Raw genomic sequence first — 9,567 nt, 5'->3', positions numbered from 1 at the left:
ACTCCTGAAGAGTTCCCTTTATCTACCTCTTTTAAAGGTAATACGAAAGGTTAACTATATGTAGGTCAATCCACACCATCTCTACAAGTTTCGTTCACTATACTATTAGCGAACCACATCACCCTCGCGCGATCCTTGATTTTCAAGATTCAATACCCTTTTTCTTGGGTATGTTGAAATCTCCTCCACTAGAATCTTCTTCGGACTCCTATTCCTCGTTTGTCAGAACAACTGAAATCGTGTTGGTCCCATTATGTGGTGACCTTAAAACACACTCCTAAATCCTTCCTTGGCTTATACTTCTAAAAGTAGCGCCAATCGGAACTAAACCTTCGATCCCAAGTTTTGCTTCTGACAAAGAACTCAATAACGTACTCCTTTACTCCTTTGGGTCTGAATCGCTGTCGCCTTAGACCCCATCCTCCTCCTAGTGCCAACCATTCCATAATTATGAAATATAATTGACATCAGCTGCTCCTCCTAACGAATCGTAAAAAGAGTACAACGAATCCTAACATGGCTCTAAGTTTTAAGAGACGCAACGCGAAAGTCATATAACGAAAAACACTCCTAAGGACACTAGAACCTGGAGTTCTCTGATACCAACTGTGATACCCCTCGATTCTAGAGCCACGGGTGATCAAGTCCGAGCACATATCCGAGGGATATCAGACAATTAATATGTAAACAAGCAGGAATACAAAATAAAATAAGAATAAATTAATAAGCTGAAAAGAATTCTAAATCCGAAAATCCTCCAAACAAAAGTTTAATAAATTTTAAACCTTCAAATTCGTACAACTCGGGAATCCATCCGGTGGACCCCTAATAATCCCAAATGAAAATAAATTACATAATTGATATCTAAACTATAATAAGAAAAGAAATCCTATGTAGTCAGAAGAGTGAGTGACTGTATCTACTTCATCACGATCAAGCTCTAAGCCTGGTACTAACGAACACCTGAAAAATAAGAGTGGGTCAGGCCCACATGCAAGTTCTATCCTACTACAATCCATACATAAACCCGATACGCAGATTCATCCTAGACAGTTCGACAATAACTAAAATAGTCCATATATATATAGATACACACTATAGAATGCTCACTAGCCTATAGTGTAGTTCAGCCTCCATAGAAGGAAACATGTAAATCACATTTTCCAGTGGCCATGTACATCTCCTGTCAGGGAATATCAGCAATATCCAGTTACCCATCCTTTGCGATATACGCACCCTAACCATGATTCTGAGACTCAAGCTCATATCACAATACCATAAGTATATATATAAATTCTTCCTAATACAGAAAAAAAATAAAACAAACATCCGTTATGTCGTTCAGCTGTTTTAGTTGACAGGACATGCATCCATATAGGATTTAACTATTTTAGTTAATCCATTCCGTATGTATGAACATGTAGGATTTAGCGTTTTAATCTAATCCGTCCTTGATATGGCACCGTCCCATACTGGTACATATAATGCATATGATCCATAAATGATACACACTCAAATGCATATCAAGTACATCCAAAAACCAACATATTAGAAATCAGATTTAGATAAGATCCTATCATGCATCCAGTATATGATAAAAATCATAGAACATCCGTTTTAATTTCTAAGTAATAACAAACAATTCAAACTATCCATATCCGCATAATTAACAGAACAGAAATTAAAACAGTTCATCAATTAACATCCATAGCATGTAACATGATTATCATAATTAAAACCTGAGCATATTATGCTAGCATTCCCAAACAATCCTTTTCCATACTAGTTCATTTAAGTTACTAAAACAAAAATTAGTAATTAAATTCTCCTTAATCCTGGGTGGCATGTAAATTAACATTTCAATCCCATGATGTTCATCCAATCCCAATTACAAAACCGGTGCATGGTATAATGACACTCGAAAGTCTAAACTGCACATTATATGAAATCCCAACATTGTTTTATATTAATCCATTTAAATTGATTAAAACACAACCCGCAAGTAAAACCTCCTTAACTCCTGACAAAATGCAACTTAGTATCTAAAGCTCATGATGTCTATAACTGTAACCTAAACCAACCTTTCTGGCCTTCATTAAATTATATATATCTTTCATATAACATCCCATGAATAATTTAATATCAGTCCTTTTAAGTTGCTAAAACAAACTTAGCAAAATAAACCTTCCTCCTTTCTTGACAGCATGCCCGTTATACATTTGTATTTCATGATGTCTCCTACAAATAGCACACCAACCTATACTAACTGTTTTAAGGTTCTAAAATGTTAATTTTAAACATTTCCAACCTCCCATAACTTTCCAGAAACTCCATTGAAGCCCCTGGAATCAGAAAATTACCCGAAAACACCCCGTAGGGGTTTTTATTCAAGGGAGCCGTCTCTACAACTTCCAGAGATGGCTCTCCCTCATGGAGAGCTAGCTCTCTCTTCATGGGAGCCGGCTCCCTCCATTAGAGAGCCGGTTCTCCCCCCTAAGAGCCCATCTCTGCCTTCCTTCTTCATCTCTGCTTCGTCCGGTTGTCGTCTGCACTTCCGGCGAAGTTCAACCCTCTGTCCCAAGTCTTTTTAACATTCCTAGGGTTCAATTTTAGTTCTTATAATCCTAGAAACTCCTCATATTCCAATGTGAATTAATTGACAAAAAAACTTAAATCACAACTGAACAGTTTATGCAAAAACAACAATTTAAGTTGCAAGAACGTAAAACAGATTACCTCCTAATCTAAAATGCATAAACGTCCATTTTAAAAGTTTAATTAGATTCCTGGAGTCTATTTCGAATGCACAGAACACAAGTTTACAGGAAGGAGATAGAATGAAACTTGCCTTTAGGTTTTGGTTTGAAACCTGAACCACCGTCTCTAAGTTCCAGCAACCCCAAGACTGTTTCCCCTTCTCTGACCACTGTTCTCTTCCTGTGTTGCTTCTTGGTTCAACCCACGAGCAACTCCCCTTTACAAATCCCTTGCCCCTCTATTTAACTCTCAAGACATTCTCTGTTTTTTCCTCTCAAGACACGATTACGTGAATAGGGTTTTTTTCCAACCCTAGCAGACGTATAAGAATATATATATATAGGCATCCTAATTTTAAGTCTAATTATAACCGTATATTTATAAGCTTTAATTAAAACCTAATATAAGACGGCGACCTAATTACACAAAACAATAAAACCTTACGACACAAACAAATTATATAAGCTACCAAATATAATTTACCAAATATAAGCTACCAAATACACATCAATTAAAACATCAATAATCAAATAACAATTAAATTAAAACAAATTCAATTAAACAATTAAATTAAAATAAATACACCCTTAATTAATTAAGCAAATAATAAAATAAATTCACCATTAATCAATTAAGAAACCAAAACACATAAGTCAAATAATTAAATAAAAATGCAATAAAAATCAAAATTAAATTCCTATTTTATCCTTTTGAAAACTAGTGGTATTACAATAGCTGTCAAGATTGATTTTTTTGTTTTATTTTAATTGGCGACTGCAATTGAAGATTAGTGTTTCATTTTATTGGAATTGGTATTTGTGTTGCATATTATATATATATATATATATATATATATATAATATGTAATAAGAAAGTAATGGAGCAAGTGGTTGGCCGAAGGAAAAGAAAAGAAATAAATGGCAAAGTGGTTTGGCGCGGGTCCCACCTAAAGATGATGAATGGGTTTGAATTGATTTTTGTTATATATATATATATATATATATATATATATATATATATGTAATATGTAATAAGAAAGTAATAGAGCAAGTGGTTGGCCGAAGGAAAAGAAAAGAAATAAATGGCAAAGTGGTTTGGCGCGGGTCCCACCTAAAGATGATGAATGGGTTTGAATTGATTTTTGTTATATATATATATATATATATATATATATATATATATATATCCTATGTCAGATGGGAGGAAAGAAGCAAAGCAAATGGGTAGCTGCCTACCAAGAGTGGGAATTGAGAAAACAATTGTGAGGATTCGCGGGGCCCACTGGATGACTTTTTGGGCAAAATTGTTTTGCCTTCACGTGGGTTCTGATGGAGAGTATATGAAATGAAAGGAATTGAAAAGATAATGTAATGATTTAGTGGGGTCCATCAGAAGACTTTTTGGGCCAAAATTATTAGTACGCACGTGGGTTTGTTGGCTGTTATTTGTGTGAGGTCGGTAGATTTGCCTTATATATTTCATATGTGTGTGGATTGAGTGAATGCAAAGATAGAAGGAAAATTAGAGAGATTCCAGAGATGGCCTGGAGTGAGGAGGGACAGAGAGTGAGCCGAGAGTTACAGAGGAGGTCGGAGGTTTGAGGTTTTGATGATCTAGTGAGGAAAATCTTTTTTAGTGTAAGGTTCTCTATACCTTAAATGGCTTGGGGTGATTTTGTTTTAAATGATTATATTAACTATTTTAATTAAATGCATATGTATTTTGTTTATATATTCACCTAAATATGTATATTTTGTGAAGCTGTTTTATTAAATCTCTATGAAATTCTTGTTATGGTTTTTCCTGCTGGGACTTCTCGTCTCACTATCCTCCAGTTTCGGTTATCGAAGATGAACGGGGATTGCTAGATTCGGGCTTAAGTGGAAGAGTCGGCGTTGCAGGATTTATTTATTTATTTGGAGAATTTTGTGTGTATTTGAAGAAATTGACTTTGTATAAAAGAGGGCATTTTTTTATGATAATGGGTGTATTTTGATGTATTTGGATTTGTATAAATCGAAAATTTTATTAGAATTTTCGGGTCGTGACAAAATGGTATCAGATCATTTTATTAGAATTTTCAGGGCGTCACAATTATCATAAACAAAACAAGTCCAAGTCGAGTTGTAATTCAAGTTACTTGTAATACAAGTTATCAAGATCGACGGCGACTACGGAATTGGAAAGTTGTTCAACTTACCATAATTGAAGATCATACGAAGAAAAAGGTAAGAACAACACATTAAGAAGAATTCTAAACAGGTTAGGATATTCTACACTTGGTATACCATTCAGACTTACCATATACAGTGTTTCAGGCTTAAAATAACCATATTTCAAGTTCTGGCCAACTTGAACCGGTTCAGCTCCTCTGAACCGGTTCAAGGCTTCAAGTTTGAATTCGAAAATCCAACTACCAGACTTGAACCGGTTCAGCCCCTCTGAACTGGTTCAAGGAGTCCTGTTCACAATACAGCTTTCAGTTTCCTATTTTAGAATTGTTTCCTAGTTGGTCTAGAATTGTACCAAATCCTATGCACGAATTTTTTCATATTTTCAAAGGGACTAGGACATTCTAAATTCTATATAAACCTTGTCATATACATAGGTTTATTCACGGTTTTTGCATTATCAATTTATTACTCTTAAAAGCCATAAAAAGATTTTTGTCTCAGAAAATCTTATAAATTTTTCTATTTGTCTTTCTAGAACACACACATATTCACATAGTGATTTTAGTATTGTGTTGTTCAAATCTTGTTCGTGATCATACAGTTGCATCTACATCGATCAGACAAAAGCAGATTTACTTCTACATTAAATCCAGTAGTTAAAGAACAAAAGTAAAAGCGATCACACTTTGAAATGGTTAGAGCATTCGAGGAGTGTTATCTGATCTACCTGCTACTCTTCTACAAAGATCAAGCATAAGCCGGAGGTCAAGTTACTGTTGGACGAGGAGTCGCAAAACCAGAGAATTGTCAGCAATTGGTGTTTGGTAGAACGATAGGGTGTGAGCCAGAGTCAAAATTCAATATACTTTGTTTCAAGCATAGTGGATCGGTTTACTTTGGATTGCACAGTTCACGAGATTTTTCCACTCAAACAGTTGACGTATTTTATCAATTGGCAAAAAATTCTGGTGTCATCTCTAACTTTACTTTGCTTTATTTTATATTGCATGATATTAATTTATTAATTGCTAAAATAAAGAAAGTTAGAAAAACCCAAGATCTGTTTTTAAAATAATCCAAAATTTCTAAATATTCCGCTGCATACAACTCACGCTAATTTCTCTTGTCCACTTGAACCTGAGCTTTACTGATTACTAGTCTTTCGAGGATCCTAAAATGCCTGTGTCAAATTCTGAGGGAAAGGAATGGTAGATGGTTCTTTTTCTATTTCTGATGATATGTAACTTGCCAACTCAAGTTGAAAATTCAAGTTGTGTTCTGAATAATTCCTTCTCTATTTGATTACTAAGACAAATATACAATAGGTTTAGGTTTCTGTAGTGCTGTTGGTTACAGATATTTTTTCTTTCGTACAACTTTTCTGCAATCAAACAAGACATAAGCTGTTTCTAAATGCATATCTTGATCCTCTCCTTTCAAAATTTTGCCCTTTTAATCCAGACGCACTTGTATATTCAGCTAAAAGCAAAATTACTACTTTGTAAGATGCAATTCAACTTCTTAACCTTGTTCTTCGACAGATTTGAGAGGATTAGACTTGCAAACTGGATTATTTACCTTTAGACAAATTAAAGCCGCCACTAACAACTTTGATATTGCAAACAAGATAGGAGAAGGTGGTTTTGGATCTGTCTACAGGGTATATATTGAGCCCTTTTCTTTTCTTGTATTTTTTTGCTTGTTTAAGCGTTTTGTTTCTTTGGTTATGACATTTGGAGAACATTGCAGGGTATACTACTGGATGGTACTGTAATTGCAGTCAAGCAACTTTCTTCCAAATCAAAGCAAGGAAATCGTGAATTCGTGAATGAAATAGGCATGATCTCTGGTTTACAGCACCTAATGTTGTAAGATTGTATGGATGTTGTACTGAACGTAAACAATTACTATTGGTATATGAATACATGGAGAATAATAGCCTCGCCAGTGCTTTGTTTGGTAAGTAGATGTTTTTATTTTGTCATGCATGTTATGTTAATTAGACTGAACAAGAATAAGTAACCAAACAATATTACTACTATTTACCAACAATCAACACAGTAGAATTCTTTTGATTGTACTATCAATGTTAAGAGCACGTCCAAAGGAAGGGTAATTGAAATTGGACTGGCCTTCAAGGCAAAGAATTTGTATTGGCATCGCAAAAGGCATATCTTTCCTCCATGAGGAATCTACACTGAAAATGGTTCATAGAGACATCAAGGCTACCAATGTACTGCTTGATAGGATCTTAACCCTAAAATATCCGACTTTGGTTTGGCCAAGCTTGACGAAGAGGAGAACACCCACATTAGCACCAGAATTGCTGGAACCATGTGAGTTTCCGATTCACTCTTTCCTTCAAGAATACTCTTTAACACAGTTGCATTTTCTTAGAACTGTGCATCTTAAAATACCACCTAAATACAGGCATCAATTATATTATTTCATCTCTGAGTGACCTATGTGAGAACATGAATGATGCATGAATGGTGTTGGTTGAAATTACATGGTTGTGTTGCTGTCCAAAAAGTAACCAAAATAGGGAAGCTTTCAAAATCTTTTCAGATAAACAAGTTTACTTTAGGTTTCTGCATTAGCACTGCAACCATACTTGTGAAAAGGTTGTTAGCTTCATAAATTGACATTCTTGAATGATTTTCATACAAAAATGTTGAACAATCGGTGGTGGTCATCTATATCTTGATAGTCAGCATGCAAAATTGCCTGAATAAATGCTTAGCTAACCCATGGTAGCTTTGACGGAGGAAGGGAGCTCTGCTTTATAATGGAGGGTATCACATGTGAATGATATATGAATTAATGGACTTTTCACCATATTTTGATAGCGTTATAAATTTCATGAATGATTTTCCAACTGCCGGTAGAAGTATATGGTGGTGTGTCCCACTTTAATTGTCATATTTGTTGTACATAAAACCTCATAATAGTTAAATAGAAGCTAACAGAACAATCTTTGTTGTGCAGAGGGTACATGGCACCAGAATATGCATTATGGGGTTACTTGACCTACAAAGCAGATGTCTATAGTTTTGGAGTTGTTGCATTGGAGATTGTTGCATCGTCCCGGTGAGAATTATGTCTGTCTTCTTGATTGGGTAAGAATATCGGTTACTTCTTTGAATGCATTTGATTAACAGTTTTAAAAACCAGTTTGTTTGCTTTGCATGGTTCTAAATATTGATTTTGAGATCACTCTACACTGAAATGAAAAGAATTGCCGATATCTGAATTTTTGCAGTTCAAAAAGGGCAGAAAATCAAAATAATTTCTTTGTTTACCTATTCATTCAATTATAGATATCGTTTGTATGAGTCATGCTTGGTACATTTATTAGAGGTATTTTACTGGCTTCTCTTTTTATTTCAGGCCTTCGTTTTAAAACAAAAAGGAAATCTAATGGAGTTAGTGGATCCAAAACTGGGTTCCACTTTCAACAAAGAAGAGGTATTAAGAATGATACAAGTAGCACTATTATGCACTAATCCATCTCCAGCACTTAGGCCTACCATGTCTGCAGTAGTGAGCATGCTTGAGGGTCGTCTCAAGGTTCAGAATTTAGTCGCAGATCCAAATATCTATGGTGATGAATCAAGGTTCGAAGCTCTCAGAGGCAAGTATGATGAGCTGCAACTCCAGAGCTCAAGTGACACTCAGCCGTTGTTTGATTCATCCTAAGTAACACGAAATGGTTCTTCCTTCACATGTGCCCAGGATCTCCATCGAATCGATTTTGCTCCTCAGTAATGAAACAATGGTGAGAACAAGGTAGCCCAGAGAGTTGCATAGATAGAAAAAAAAAAATGCAGTAGTTTCTTCGTATTCTTCCTCCATCCTACAGAGAAACAATGTATTTCTAATCTCTGTCTAATGGATAGTGTAGAGGTCTTCTAAACCTTTGGTATTGGTTCAAATCCTATTGGACGTAATTTTTTTTTTAGATTTTTATGTCAAGAAAGACATTTTGAATGATTTGAATCAGAGACGTTTGATTACTTGAAGTGTTAAAATGTTTAGTGTGTGATTTCTTATAAGCATGATCCTAACTTTTGATCTCCTTGGATGACCGAGTGTAATGCTATTCTTATTATCATACACATATTATAATTGAATATCTCTTACTGTTCAACTTGCAAATGGTTAGAGTAACAAAATCTGTGTAATAATAAGATGGCAAAATACGGATTATTATTATTTTAATGACCATAAGAAGTGATGAAAGAATCGCAAAGGACCTCATGTGGGTGTGTCTGTCTGCTTTAACTTCCGAAAAAAAATAATAATAATAACATATTCTTAGAAGTTATGCTTGATTCTTGTATTAGTATTGACTTAGCATTATCAACAATGACATAATTTTTTTAAATGGGTGTTACTCTCGCGCTCCGCTCACACTCTTGTTCCCAACTCACTATGTATAACTTAAATTTTATCGCTTTCACGCTCTCGCCCAGTCACATTCCCTCCTGCTCTGCAACTGTGACTTAGGTCACATCTGCATGAACTGTTCCATCTGGTCTGGTTTACTTTATTGTGTAATAACGTTACTTGATGGGTAAAAGACTGTCTCAGTTGGTTAGTATGATTTGGGGGTCCCTTTATGCATGATAGCTTG

The 9,567-nt window shown here is 35.0% G+C and overlaps 1 pseudogene; it reads left to right on the top strand.

Annotated features, from left to right (window-relative positions):
* Nucleotides 1–6,213: 6,213 nt before the first annotated feature.
* On the top strand, nt 6,214–8,957 carry LOC132313445 (probable LRR receptor-like serine/threonine-protein kinase At1g53440; annotated as a pseudogene).
* The last annotated feature ends 610 nt before the right edge of the window (nt 8,958–9,567 follow it).

This window comes from Cornus florida, unplaced genomic scaffold (assembly GCF_030987335.1).
Source record: "Cornus florida cultivar Cherokee Brave unplaced genomic scaffold, ASM3098733v1 CherokeeBrave_3.0.0_Hap2_Chr01, whole genome shotgun sequence".
In the NCBI taxonomy this organism is placed as follows: Eukaryota; Viridiplantae; Streptophyta; class Magnoliopsida; order Cornales; family Cornaceae; genus Cornus; species Cornus florida.
Note: the sequence above shows the minus strand (reverse complement) of the source record. Positions and strands in the feature narration are given on the sequence as shown.